The sequence below is a fragment of the Artibeus jamaicensis genome, unplaced genomic scaffold (assembly GCF_021234435.1).
Source record: "Artibeus jamaicensis isolate MK-2021 breed Jamaican fruit bat unplaced genomic scaffold, CSHL_Jam_final scaffold_3307, whole genome shotgun sequence".
Taxonomy (NCBI): Eukaryota; Metazoa; Chordata; class Mammalia; order Chiroptera; family Phyllostomidae; genus Artibeus; species Artibeus jamaicensis.
Window position 1 is genome coordinate 1,810,300 of NW_026522040.1, and position 13,968 is coordinate 1,824,267.

General features: G+C 36.5%; 1 protein-coding gene across 6 annotated transcripts in view; it reads left to right on the top strand.

Annotated features, from left to right (window-relative positions):
* Positions 1 to 13,968, top strand: part of CNOT4 (CCR4-NOT transcription complex subunit 4) — a 141,119-nt gene that overhangs the window by 61,166 nt on the left and 65,985 nt on the right. The gene's annotated exons all lie outside the window — the stretch shown is intronic.

The following is a 13,968-nucleotide window of genomic DNA, read 5'->3' on the forward strand; positions in this document are numbered from 1 at the left end:
GTTTACTCATTTGAAGGAGTTCTTGTATTTATTACTACCAGATTTTGAGAAAGTGGAAATCTGTGTTAAATACCTAGATTATTTTTTAAAGTTGTGTTTTTCAACTTTCTTACTAGAGGAATTAAATCTCAGAAGACAGTATACATCATTGTTCATCATTAAAAAAAATCTAGTGGACATGTATATATATATTATATGAATGAAAAATCTGCCTAAGTGTTAATATAGTTTTGATATGTATAGTATATATAACATGTAACAGATTTATAATGTATATTTAATATATAATTTTACTTTTTTATATAGTTAGTATACTTTAAGAATGTGAATGGAAAGGTAAATGAAAATTTAACATTAGCTATAGTTAAAATATATAATAAATTTGTGGTAATGGGTTTGAAACATTCAGTCATATTTTAATTGGTCCTGGTTGTTTTTATAAGATAATTATATTGAACTGTTTTTGTTGAAAGTGGTTAACTTTCTGGATATTCCAAGACTTGAAGGCTTGTGAATGTGATTGACTTCATGAAGTTTATTTCTTTCTCTTTTTCTTTTCTTGCTTTGTAGTGTTATGCAGTAGAGTCTTAATTTAAAAAGACCAATTGTTATATTGTTATTAGACAAAAAAAATCAGTTATTTGGGGAAATGGCAAAGAAATTCATTTCAATTTTAAGGGATTACCTAGAAGTACCTCAAATCCTTAGAAAGTGGAGGAAAAATAGAAAAAAAATTTAAAAGCTAAAAACAAAACTAACTTTAGCAGAGCTGGTTAGCATTAAGGCTGCTTTTCTGGGAAGATGAGAAAGTTTGAGGAATACGAAGGATACAAGACCATTGGGATCAATTTGAGTAGAGAAGCATTAGCTTAAAAAACACAGTCAGGAGAAAAGGTAAGAAAGGTAAGAACAGTGGTGCTTCGAGGTCCTGGGAAAAATATAAGTGTGGTTGATTATAGCGTTGGAGCAGCATATGGGTCCAGCCTAACTTTTGTACCACATAGCAGAGACAAATGCTTTCTAGCTGGAAAATGCACTATAAATTTGGGTCAGAGCTTTAAGGTGGATAGAAACCCCTGGAGGAACTTGGACTTCTTATGCTGAGAAGGTGGACTAACAACATATCCTTTCCAGCAATTTCTCCTCTCTACAGTCATAAAAGAGCATCCTGCAGTAAACAATGAGCATTTATAGGCTGACTGACAAAATTCTTCAATGTAAACATGCAACAAAAAAAAGTCAACAGATATTTTTAAGAAAATCAACATCATTAAAGAGAAACACAAAAATTAGTAAATGGAAGAAGCTAAATTTTTGAAAGTGTCATTGGTATTTCTCAACAAAGAATGAGAGAATGCCATATTCATGTAGAAAGAACCTTTTTGTAAAAAATATATTTATTTTTAGAGAGAGGGGAAGAGAAGGAGAAAGAGAGGGAGAGAAACATCAATGTGTGGTTGCCTCTCACATGCCCCCTACTGGGGACCTGACCCACAGCCCAGGCATGTGCCCTGACTGGGAATCAAACCAGTGACCCTTTGCTTCACAGGCCCGTGCTCAATCCACTGAGAGAAAGAACATTTTTTAAAAAGAATATATTGGAGATCTTGAAAATGAGCAGCCTTATTAGGTGGCGGAAGAACAGAAACTACACATTTCAAGAGCAAATTAGTAAGTTGGAAGATTGCGCCAAGTGTTTTCTTACAGGATAAAGGGCAAAAAAGTTTGAGAAATAGAAAGCATGAGAGGAAAGTTAAGCAATGTAAAAGATAGATGTACTGGTTCTAACCTCTTCTAAAAGAAGTTTTAGAAGCAGTGAAGTAGAATGATTAGGGAAAAAAATAATCAAAGAATTAATAGAAGAAAATTTCTCATGAAAAGTAATTGTCCTTAAAAGGATTCTGTGAATATGAAGCAAGATGACTGGAAAAGATCGACATGTATTTATAAAATTGTAACATTTTAGAGCATCTAGAATAACAACAGGGTTCTAAAGGCTGATGAGAGACCGACTACCAAGGAAGAAGAATAAAACTAATTCTGTTTTACAACCATAGAAAAGAGAAAATAATTGAGAAATTTGATTTTCCAAATTTTTGAGTGAAAATAACTTTGAAGAATTCTCAATTTCAGATGTGAAAGCATAATAAAACACTTTTCAGGCATACAAAGATTAATAAAGTTTAATGTCCACTATGCAGGACAAGTAGAAGATGTGAGGATGACTGTAAGGTTTTGTTAAGCAGCTGGAAATAAAGAATGGCTATTAACCGAGATGGGGAAGACTGCAGTAGGAATAGGTCTTTTGAGAAGATCGGGAACTCAGCTTTAGACTTGTTAAGTTTGGTGCTCCTATTAGAAATCTAAATGGAGATGTTGGATAGACAGGTGGAGATGCAAGTTTGTTTCTGGTACAGGAGTTATCAACATATAGAATGTTATTTTAAAAATAATGGTGCTTGATAAGATCACAAGAAAGGGAAGGTTAATAGAAAAGATGAGAGTTTGTCTAAGAATGAGCACCAAGGCTGCCCAACATTTACAGGGGAAAAAATCCAGATTAAAGAAGTGTTAGATAACCTCCTTTGGGGTCTCCAAGTTATAATCTATAACTGAGGCGATTACCCTTCCTTCCTTCCTTCCTTCCTTCCTTCCTTCCTTCCTTCCTTCCTTCCTTCCTTCCTTCCTTCCTTCCTTCCTTCCTTCCTTCTTCCCTCCCTCCCTCCCTCCCTCCCTCCCTCCCTCCCTCTCTAGTTACTGTTAATAGAATAAGAGTAATTTTTTTGTGTGTGTGGCTTAGTGGAACCGCAGCTTCCAGACCCTCTCCTTGGTCTCTTGGCTACTGGACCTGCTCACACCTGTCTCATGGCTGGAGTGGGTCGTGGAAGGCAGACAGTGTCATTCGCATAGTCTCGGAGTCTGAGACCTGACTTCCTTAGCCAGAGAGTGTGCTGAACACTCTGAGCACACGTATTTGTGAAGCTGCCTGTCTTAGCTGGAAACGAGCAAGTCTTCATGTCTCTGGGGACCAGCCTCAGTGGTTGTGCAACACAGAGGAAAGCCACAGGTGTTGGAGAGGCCCGGAGAGGACTATGAAGCTACCGTTTAGTTTAGCCCAGCCCTGCAGGTACAGAGCCTGTAGAAGCCACTTTGAAGTGGCAAGTTGATGTGATTAAATAAACCCGGAGATGCAGGTAGGGGCTAGCTGAAGTAAGCTGCTCATCTTGGCCCACAATGTGAAGCCTGCCTGTTTGCAGAAAGGGCTTCGTCGCTTTAATAACTTTGAAAAGCAGAGACATGGCAGGTTTCAAAGACCAAGAGTTTAGTGCTTCTATTTGCTGAGCACTAATGGAGTCAGAAGGACCTTAATGCTTTCCTAAGTATAAGCACAGGCTACCCAGTCATTCCTAAGTGCAGCATTCTGAGAAGCATACCTGGTGGAAACAGCAGAGGTGAGAACACAGGTGGTGTACTGACATAGCATCAGACAGCATTCACTCACATGGGAACCAGAGACTGGCACCTGAAAACTCCAGCAAGGGTGTTACTGTTTTAATCTCAGACATAATAGAAGGTATTGCATTTATGAAACAGGAACAGGATCCTATTAAAACTTTAGTGAACAATAAACACCATGATTGCAATTTAAAATATGACAGCAGAAATAACTCAGGGAAAGAGTCAGCAGATGAAGTTGAGAAGAACTCTTAGAAAGTAGTGCAAAAAGACAAAGGAGAGAATATTTGAGAGAAGATATAACTATTATTTGAGGATCAGTCTCTAAGAGATCAAATAATAAATAAGTTTAGTGTTATAAAAGGAGACCATAGTGATACAGAAGGAAAATTATCTTCAAAAATATGATGGAAGAGTATTCCTTGGACCAAGAGACATTTTTCCAGATTAAAAAGTTTCATCAAGTGCCTGGCACCAACTTTTTATTTTTAGGTTTCAGAGTACTGAAGCTAGGTGCATTCTACCAGCTTTCAAAGTGGGGGGAAAGGTCACACATACATGATCAGGAGTCAGTCATTTCAGACTTCTCAAAAGCAAGACTTAAAGCTAGAAGACACTTCTAAAGGAAATGTATTTTCATCCCAGAACTCCATATCTGCTCAAGTGTTACACGGGTGAAAAAGGTGCGCAAAAAGACATTTTCAGGCCTGACAGTTCTCAAAATTTTTTCACCTTTTGTACACTCTCTGGAGAATCTACTGGAGGATATGCCCCACCAGTGGGAAGGAATGAAGAGAGAACAGTGCATGGACGGAGGAAGCTGGAGACCAGACGCAGGAGCGAGGCAGTGGGTTTCTTGGGATAATGGGGAAGGATGACAGCTGTGTCCACATAAAGAGTACTTGGTGTTTTTACAGAGAAATGTCTTATGAGGCCACTTCAGCAGTTGGGCGACATTTGATGGTTGAAATAGCATGGAGATATAATCAGACAAAACATTTATTAACTGTAGAGAAACAGGAAGTTGTGCAGAATAGGAAAAGTAATCACATTGTATTAATACCACAGTGGCTTAGATCTGGGGTAGGGGTGAGGTTTACTATTTTTCCGCAGAGATATCATTGCGACAGCATTATTTGTAGAAAAGACCATGTCTTCACTCTCTTGAAAATCCATTGCCTGTGAATGCGTGCGTCTAATTCTAGAGTGTGAATTCCATCTGCTGGCAGTTGTGTCTGTCCTTATTGTCTGGGTCACTCTAGGTCTTTAGAGCTGGCATAATAACTCTTCCAACTTTGTTATTCTTTTTAGGATTTATTTTGGGTGCTAAGTCTTAGCATTTCCACCTAAGTTTTTAAAATCAGTTTGTTCAAAAAGTCTGCTGGTTTTTTATTGAGATTGCATTGAATAAACAATAATTTGAGAGAAAACAACATCTTAAAATGTTAGCTTATCTATTTAAGGAATAAGGCTTATTATTTTATTTTTTCTTAAAGATTTCATTTTTTTATTTTTAGAGAGAGGGGAAGGGAGAGGGAGAGAAACATCAGTATGTGGTTGTCTCTTGCTTATCCCCTAATGGGCACCTGGCCCACAGCCCAGGCATATACCCTGACTGGGAATCGAACCGGTGACCCTTTGCTTCACAGTCTGGTGCTCAGTCCATTGAGCCACACCAGCAAAGACCAGTTTATCATTTTATTATTCTAAGATTTAAAGATTTAAAAAATAATATTGTATCTTTTTGGTGTATAGCATATTTTGTTAAATTTCCTGTAACTTTTTTATTTTTTAAGCTGTGGCACATAATACTGCTTTTAAAATTCCATTTTTCATGGAAGGAAACCTGACTTGGGGTGCTGAACATGCAGTAAAATGTACAGATGATGTATTTCTACATAATTTCACCCCAATACATTCAGTCTACCAGTGTCACCCCAATACATTCAGTAAGAAAGAAGAAAAAACCATTTTCCAGTTGTTGACTGCTATTATGTACAGCAATTGATTTTTGTTAACTAGAGTCCTAAGGACTTTGTATATAGATAATCATGTCTTCTGTGAATAAAGTTAGCTTTACTTCCTCCTTTTCAACACTTGTGCTTTTTAAAGTATTTTTCTTGCCTTGTTGAATTGGGTAAGCCTCCAGTATAACAATGGATAACAGTGGTAAGAACAGATGTCCTTGTTTGCACCCAGCCTTAGTGGGAAGGCATCGAGTATTTCACCGTTAAGTGTGCTACTGTCTGCAAGGCTTTTTTTATACATGGTCTTTATCATGTTGAGGAAGTTTTCTTTTATTCCTTGCTCACTGAGAGTTTTTATCATGAGTGGGTGCTACACTTTGTCAAATGTCTGTTCTGTTGAGATGATCGTGTGTTTTCTTCATTCTATTGAAGCAGTAATTTAGTTTGATTTATTTTTAATTTCTTTTTTAATTTAAATTTTATTTTTAGTTACAGTTTACATTTAATATCATATTAGTTTCAGGTGTACAGCATAATGGTTAGATGATCATATACTTTACAAAGTGTTCCCTTTGATATTTCCAGTACCTACCTGGCACCACACATAGTTACTATATTATTATTGACTGTATTTCCTGTGCTGTACTTTATAGCCTCAAGACTATTTTGTAGGTTGATTTTTGAATCAAGTATTTCTTTCAAGCATAAGCCCCATAGATCATGATATATTATTCTTTACTAATATTTTCAGAAGGATTATGTGTCTGTAAGGTGAGGAGTTTTTATGGCTTTGTTTTATATCGCTTTTATTTGATATCAAAGTAATACTGGTTTCATAAAATGAGTTAGGAGTGTTTTCTTATTCTCTGTATTGTGAAAGAATTTACATGTGGTCGATACCACTTCTTTATTTCCTCTCCAAATTCGTTGTTAACATGGATTCTATCAGAGTTTCTTCATTGATGAGCTGCCTGCAGAAACTAGCTGTCACAGGATTCTTCTGTGTAACTCTTTCTGGAATTCTTTTTTAACTAGTTTCTTCTTTGTGTTTTTTTGCCTCATAAATTTAAGTTGCCTCCGTCTTTTCAAATTGTCATTGCTGTCCCTCTGCTTGGTGTGATTGTTGGGCCCTGTGCCAGGATCCAGGAAGCGCCATGAGAAAAGAAGCTGTGACACTAATGATATTTCATCTGTCTTCCTTTTTTCTCAAAGTTCACACACCTGCTGTTCATTGCCTGTATGTTGTTCAGTGTCTGAAAACGAATATTTTCTATATTTTATCCAATTTTCTAGTTGTTTATTCTGGTAGGCCTAGTCTTTTACCATCTACTCTGTCCTACCTAGGGATGAAAGTATATAAACACTTGAACTTTGTAATAATTTAACCACAGATGTTGACCTAACCAAATTTAGGGTGAAAGCTTAGACAGTAGACTTGGGAGGTAAAGTTAGGCTGGCTGAAAGAATGTTAGATCTTCAACTTGCATAATGTGATACTATCTAAAACTGAAAAACAAGGTAACAACACACGTATTATTTAATGATAACATAGTATATGAGAAAACAATCATCTAAAAGAGTTAACAGGAATATCTGTAGAGAGAGGTGACTCGGGATGAAGGAAATGGGGGGCTGCTCTTGTTCTTATAAACCTTGTAGAACTGTTTGACTAGGAACATATATAAGAAAAATATCAATGAAACCAGGGGAAAAAGATACGATGGACAGATGGAAACAGAGGAAAAAAGGTATAATAATGCTGATATTATTGATAATCAAATTCAAGATCAAACACATTTTAAAAGGGCATTTCACAGAACTTTTTCTGACCGATTAAAGGTCCCTCAAGTCATGAAACTTCATGGAGTTAACAGCAGAGCTTTGAAGTGCAGTGGTACATCCCATGGTCCTGGTTAATTTGTTCTGTAACTCACGAGGAGTGCTGGGACCAAGGAGTACCGAACGATGAAGCATTTTCTCTTGTGGGGCGGTGTTGTGACTCACACAAGTTCTCGCAAGTGTGATGAGTCCGGAGCAAACAACAGGCACTGAAACATTTTTTTCTTAGTTTTCAAAATGCGATGAGTAGAGGTTTTGACGAGTTCTGAAGCTGATAAGTACCGAGGTATGGCTGTATATTGACTGATGTTGATACCAGGAGAAACTGCATTTATAGTCATAATGGAGAGACTTCTGACGTATATTTTAGACATTGAAAGATGAAGTAGACAATTAAAAGGAAATGGAGCATTTGAATTACACAACTCACAAGCATGTATATGTTTGTGTGTGCACACAGTGTATACAAATTTGTACAGACCTTTAAAATATAAGTGCAGTAAGCGCTAAAATTGATTCTTAGGCCCCAATGGAAATATTAACTAACTCCTAAAATTAGATCTCACTTGTGTAATTTCTTTTTATTTACCCTGCGTAGGGTTTGTAGGGCTTTTTGAACTTGTGGATTGGTGAGCGTCATCAGTCCTGTAGACAGTGATGCCATTGTGTCTTCAGACATCACTTTATTCTCTTCACTGTCTCTCTGGGACCTGATTAAACATTTTCCTAATGTTTTCACTGTTTTCCATCTTTCATCATCTTTTTTTCTGTATTTCCTATCTTTTTTTTTTCTTAATGCATAGATGGATGGTTTCTTCTAATCTGTCCTCTAGTGTTTGAATTTTTTTTAGGTCCATTCTGCCTCTGCATATGTCTGCTGAGTTTTAAAATTTTGCCTTTTGTTTTCCATTTCTAAAAGTAGCGTTTGTTCTTTCTTCAGAGTTTATTTTTTTAAATAGATTTTTATGCCCTGCAGATATTTTTAAGTGTGGAACATATTTGTTTAAACAGATCAAGCATTGCTTTAAAATGTGTCCAGTAACTCTAGTAGCTGGTCTGCCAGGGATGTTTCTGCTGGTTGTTGCTCATTTTATTTCATTGCTTTATGTGCTTGGTTACCTGTGACTGTTTCCTGGGTCTTGCTATCAAATTATTTCAGGATTCTCCAAGGCCCAGAGTGGATTTGCCCTTCTATATAGAGGCTTTGATTTGACCACTGCTGGGTCCTGTATGCATTGGCATTAGGGATGTTTGGAGCACAGAGGTCTTTGCCCCCGGCCATTTTTGGCCTCCGGGGTGCAGATACTCTCTTGGGTGGGTTTCAGCTCCGAGTGCTGTCCCTTTCTCTCTTTGTGCTTACTAGACTTTTCACTTTTCCCTCTGGGTTTTGACTCTCATCCAAACACTGGCTTGGAAACTCCCTGTTGCAGACCACTATTGTTTTTAAGATGTTGGTTTAAAAATAAAGTTTTTTCATTGTCTTTAGCAAGAGGAAGTTAGATGTATGAATGCATTTATTAGAATCAAAGAACAAAATAAGCGGAGTTATTTCCAGGTTAAGAAAACAGAAAAAGAATAAATACTGTGATAGTAGAAGATAAGGATTAGCACAATTTGGTGAAATAGAAGAAAAGTAGGATTTCAGTAAAGGGTAGAAGCTGGTTCTCTGAAAAATCCAATAAAGTAACTCTTTGACAAGTCTGATTAGGAAGTACATAGAAGACACCTGTAAATACATTAGGAATAAAAGTGGGAACATGCTAAATACATGAAAGAAGTTAAGTGATTACACTAGAGACCATAAGCCATCTTAATTAGTAGTTTGGCAACTTATTGCCACATTAACACTATTAAAGATATTTTTACACATTAATGATGCTTCTTCACAAACACCCTAGTTAGCATTAGTTTGATATAAAACACACAGCACTACCTTTAAAGAAAAATTTTCTGCTTGTAATTTTTCATTTGATGCTACATTCTTAGAAAATGAAATTTAACATGTGTTCAGTCAAAAAGTAGACCAGATACACTTTTCTTTATATTTATTTTTAATATTGCTGTTACTAGCTTTGTGAGTCACACTCTTTTTCCACAGTTATTCAAATTATGGTTCTTCACCTTTCATCTTTAGTCTACTTCCCTTCCTCATCTCATTGTACCAGCCTATTAATTTTAGGTCTTGGGCTCATAGAGTAGCTATTCACAGTGACATGTGTGGAGGAGGAATTGTCATGGCGTGCAGGCTTTGTCAACTTTTTAAGGAACCTTTGGCAAGTTAAGGCTAACAAGAATTTTTATATTTGCCTTTCTGCTTAGAGGAAATTAGCACACTTTATAGTGTTTAGGAAAAATGATTTATTTAACTCCTCCTAACAACAGAAATGCAGATTCACAAATATGTTAAGATTAAAAAGCTAGTAGTATAGCTTCCTGCTAGAATAAGAGATATTTGCAAGGTAAATCATAGCAAACTAATTTGTCTTGTGCTCTGCTATTGCTGTTTTTTATATTATGTGGCATTTATTTTCTAGCAGAGTTGACTTTGATGCCTGATGGAATTATATTTCCACAGGAAAACAACTTGGAATAACATAGAAGAAAGGCTGGGATAACCAGTGTTAAATACTCAACATGGTGTTGCATCATTGATACACTTGATGAGAGTTAAAATTGAAGCTAATTTTTGGTACTTGTCATTCTTTTTTTCTGTGTGTGTGTATGCCTTTTTTTGCTTTTATGTTACTTAGCATCATCTTTTATCAAGATTTTACAGTGTCAGAATGTGAGCAAGGAACACAATCTTTGAGTGCTTGTCAACTTTTTCATATTCATAGAATTTGAGTTTCAGAAAAGTTTCTCAAACTGTCTCTGACAAAGAACCAGAATTGAAACTGTACCCCCACCCCAATTTTCCATGTCTGAAGTCTGCTGAGGACCCATACAAGGCCCTGTTATGCATGCTTAGTTCCCAGCTGATGTCATGTGATTTAACACCTAAATTCAATAACAACCACACTGATAAATATCTTACTCTGCATAGTCCACTGATGACGTACGTGAATATGTGGCAGTCTTAAGTTGTTATAAACGTTTCCAAATGCTTATTCTCAACTGCTGTGGAACTAGGAGCAATCTGTATGTTTGACCCATTCAGGGAGAGAATTATCACCACTCTAGACGTTAGGGCAGGGCAACGGCTTTTAAATTAATTGCGTGATAACCACTCCAAAAAGAGCTACCCAGAAATCCTGTGGTAGAACACAGATTTTCCGTACTCAAATAAACATTTTAAGTGATTTTATGGAAAGGTATTTTAATTACTTTGTATGTAGTTCATTTTTATACTTGTGCCTTTATAGCTCCAAATGGTTTCATGGGATTAAAAGTGTTCTGGCAGATTAAGATTTGAAAGGAGAATAATATCAGTGCAGAAAAGTCAGTGGAGAAGAGAGGGAGAAAACTGAAATGGCGGATGGTTACATCATTGATTGAAGTATCAAACTTACTGTAGAAGATCTTTAACCATTTGGTTCCCTAAGTTAAAATGCAAGGACATTTTGAAATAGGTATTTTTTAAAAGAAAATTAGCATACTCGATTTTCAACTCTAGAAAGGATTCTGGTGTTTTTTGCCATGTATTTATTGAGCTTCTAAAATGTGTAATACTGACTTCATATTCGAAACTTCTTAGGTCATGCAAAAGTCAGATAAATGACTGAATTGACTGTTTTATATGCCTCTCACTTCAAAGTAAGTTGGAGTATGCCAAATAGGAACAGATAGCTAGAAGATTCAGATTTCTTAATGTGGGAACCTAATGGTGTGGGTGCTTATATCCTGCAGGGCCTCTAGTTATAGATATCTAAATATTTAAGAATGGGGTTTTGGAGATATTAAGATATTATTAGTAGAACTTGAGGAACACAGAGGGAAATCTCACTTTCTTAATTGTCTTCATTATTAACCTGTGTTCAAAAATTTGAACTTATTTTTATTTTTTGTTTTCACTTATATATGGGAAGATGAAAGTAACTTTATGTCAAAGGCATAATAGGGTTTCAGGATTTTGGATATTTCCTTTTTTAAAATACTAATGAAAACATTTTTATTTTATTTATTTTTTGAAATCAATGCCTTCAACTGCCTTTTCTTACGCATTTTATTGTTGTTCAAGTACAGTTGTCTTCCTTCCCCCACCCCAGCCATCCCTCCCTCCTTTCCCTGATTCCCAGCCATCTTGGTTTTGTCCATGTGCCCTTGATAGTTGTTCCTGAAAACCCTTCACCCTTTTCTCCCCATTATCCTCTCCAGCCTCCCCTCTGGTTACTATCCATTTGTTCTTAATTTCAAGGTGTCTGGTTATATTTTGCTTGCTTGTTTGTTTTGTGGATTAGGTTCCACTTAAAGGTAAGATCATATGGTATTTGTCTTTCACCGCCTGGCTTATTTCACTCAGCATAATGCTCTCCAGTTCTATCCATGCTGTTGCAAAGCGTAGGAACTCCTTCTTTCTTTCTGCTGCATAGTATTCTATCATGTAAATAAATGTACCATAGTTTTTTAATCCATTCATTTACCGATGGGCTTTTAGGTTGCTTCCAGCACTTCGCTATTGTAAATTGTGCTGCTGTGAACATTGGGGTGCATAGGTTTTTTTGGATTGGTGTTTCAGGGTTCTTAGGATATAATCTCAGCAGTCGAATTGCTGGGTCAGAAGACAGTTCCATTTTTAGTTTTCTGAGGAAATTCCATATTGTTTTCCACAGTGGCTACACCAGTCTGCATTCCCACCAACAGTGCACTAAGGTTCCCTTTTCTCCACATCCTCTTCAACTTCTTGTTTATTGATTTTTTTTATGATGGTTATTCTGACCAGTGTGAAGTGGTGTTTCATTATGGCTTTAATTTGCATCTCTCCAATGGCTAGTGATGCTGACCGAGGATCTTTTTTTATGTCTCTGGACCCTTTGAATATGTCCTCCCCGGAGAAGTGTCTGTTCAGATCCTTTGCCCATTTTTTAATTGGGTTTTTCGTCTTCCTAGGGTGGAGTCATATGAGTTCTTTATATATTTTAAAAGGATGCAAGGATAGTACAGTATTCACAAATCAGTAAACATAATACATCACGTAAACCATAGGAAAGACAAAAATCACATGATCATATCAATAGATGTGGAAAAAGCATTGATAAGGTACAGCACCCATTTATGATTAAAACACTCAGCAAAATGGGAGTAGAGGGAGCATTCCTCAACCTAATAAAGGCCATATATGAGAGACCTACAACCAACATCACACTATGTGGGCAAAAATTAAAAGCTTTCCCCAGTAAGATCAAGAACAAGTTAAGGTTGTCCACTTACACCACTTCTATTTAACATAGTTTTGGGAGTCCTATCCACAGCAATCAGACAAGAAAAAGAAATGAAAGGCATCCACATTGGACAAGAGGAAGCAAAACTCATCTGTTTGCAGATGACATGATAGTGTACAAAGAAAATCCTATAGACTCCACCAAAAAACTGCTCAACCTAATAAATCGATTTGGCAAAGCAGGGGGATACAAAGTCAGTATTCAGAAAATCAAAGGCATTTTTGTACACCAACAATGAAATAGCAGAAACAGAAATCAGGAAAAGAATCCCATTTGATATAGCAACAAGAAAAATAAAATAACTAGGAATAAACCTAACCAAGGAGAGGTAAAAGACCTGTACTTAGAAAACTACACAATACTGAAGAAAGAAATTAAGGAAGACACAAACAAATGGAAACATATACTGTGTTCATGGATGGGAAGAATCAGCATCCTCAAAATGTCCATACTACCCAAAGAAATCTATAGATTCAATGCAATACCTATTAAAGTACCAATGGCATATTTCACAGGTATAGAACAAACATTTCAAAAATTATATGGAACCGTAAATGACCCCAAACAGCTGCAGCAATTTTGAGAAAGCAGAACAAAGTAAGAGGGACCACAATACCTGATACCAAACTGTATTACAAGGCCACTTTAATCAAAACGACCTGGTACTGAATAAGAACAGACACATAGACTAATGGAAGAAAATAGAGAGCCCAGAAATAAACCCTAGTGTCTGTGGTCAATCAGTATTTGACAAAAGGGGGCAGAAGCATAAAATGGAGTAAAGATAACCTCTTCAGCAAATGGTGTTGGGAGAGCTGGACAGCTGCATGCAAAAAATGAAACTCGATCACCAGCTTATACCATACACAAAAATAGATTCAAGGTAGATAAAAGACTTAAATATAAGTCGGGACACCATAAAAGTCCTACAGGAGAACATAGGCAGGAAAATCTCAGATATTCCATGTAGCAATATTTTCACTGATATGTCCCTACAGCAAGAGACATAAAAGAAAAGAATAAACAGATGGGATCTCATCAAAATAAAAAGCTTCTGTACAGCATTAAAATGAACAGAGAACCAACTGTATGGGAAAGCATATTTGCCAGTGATACCTCAGACAAGGGTTTGATCTCCAAGATATTTCCTGTAAGGTACCTTGTTTACACTGGTTTTTCTCAATGGCATTGTTCTGTTGGTCCCCACTCCTGGATTCTGATAGGCCTGATTTCCCAACCAGTTGTGGTTTCTGTTTTGGGGATCTCTTCATATCCAGTTTTAGATGTTTAATGTGCCCCATCTTCCATTTATTATTAACTCTTTGTAG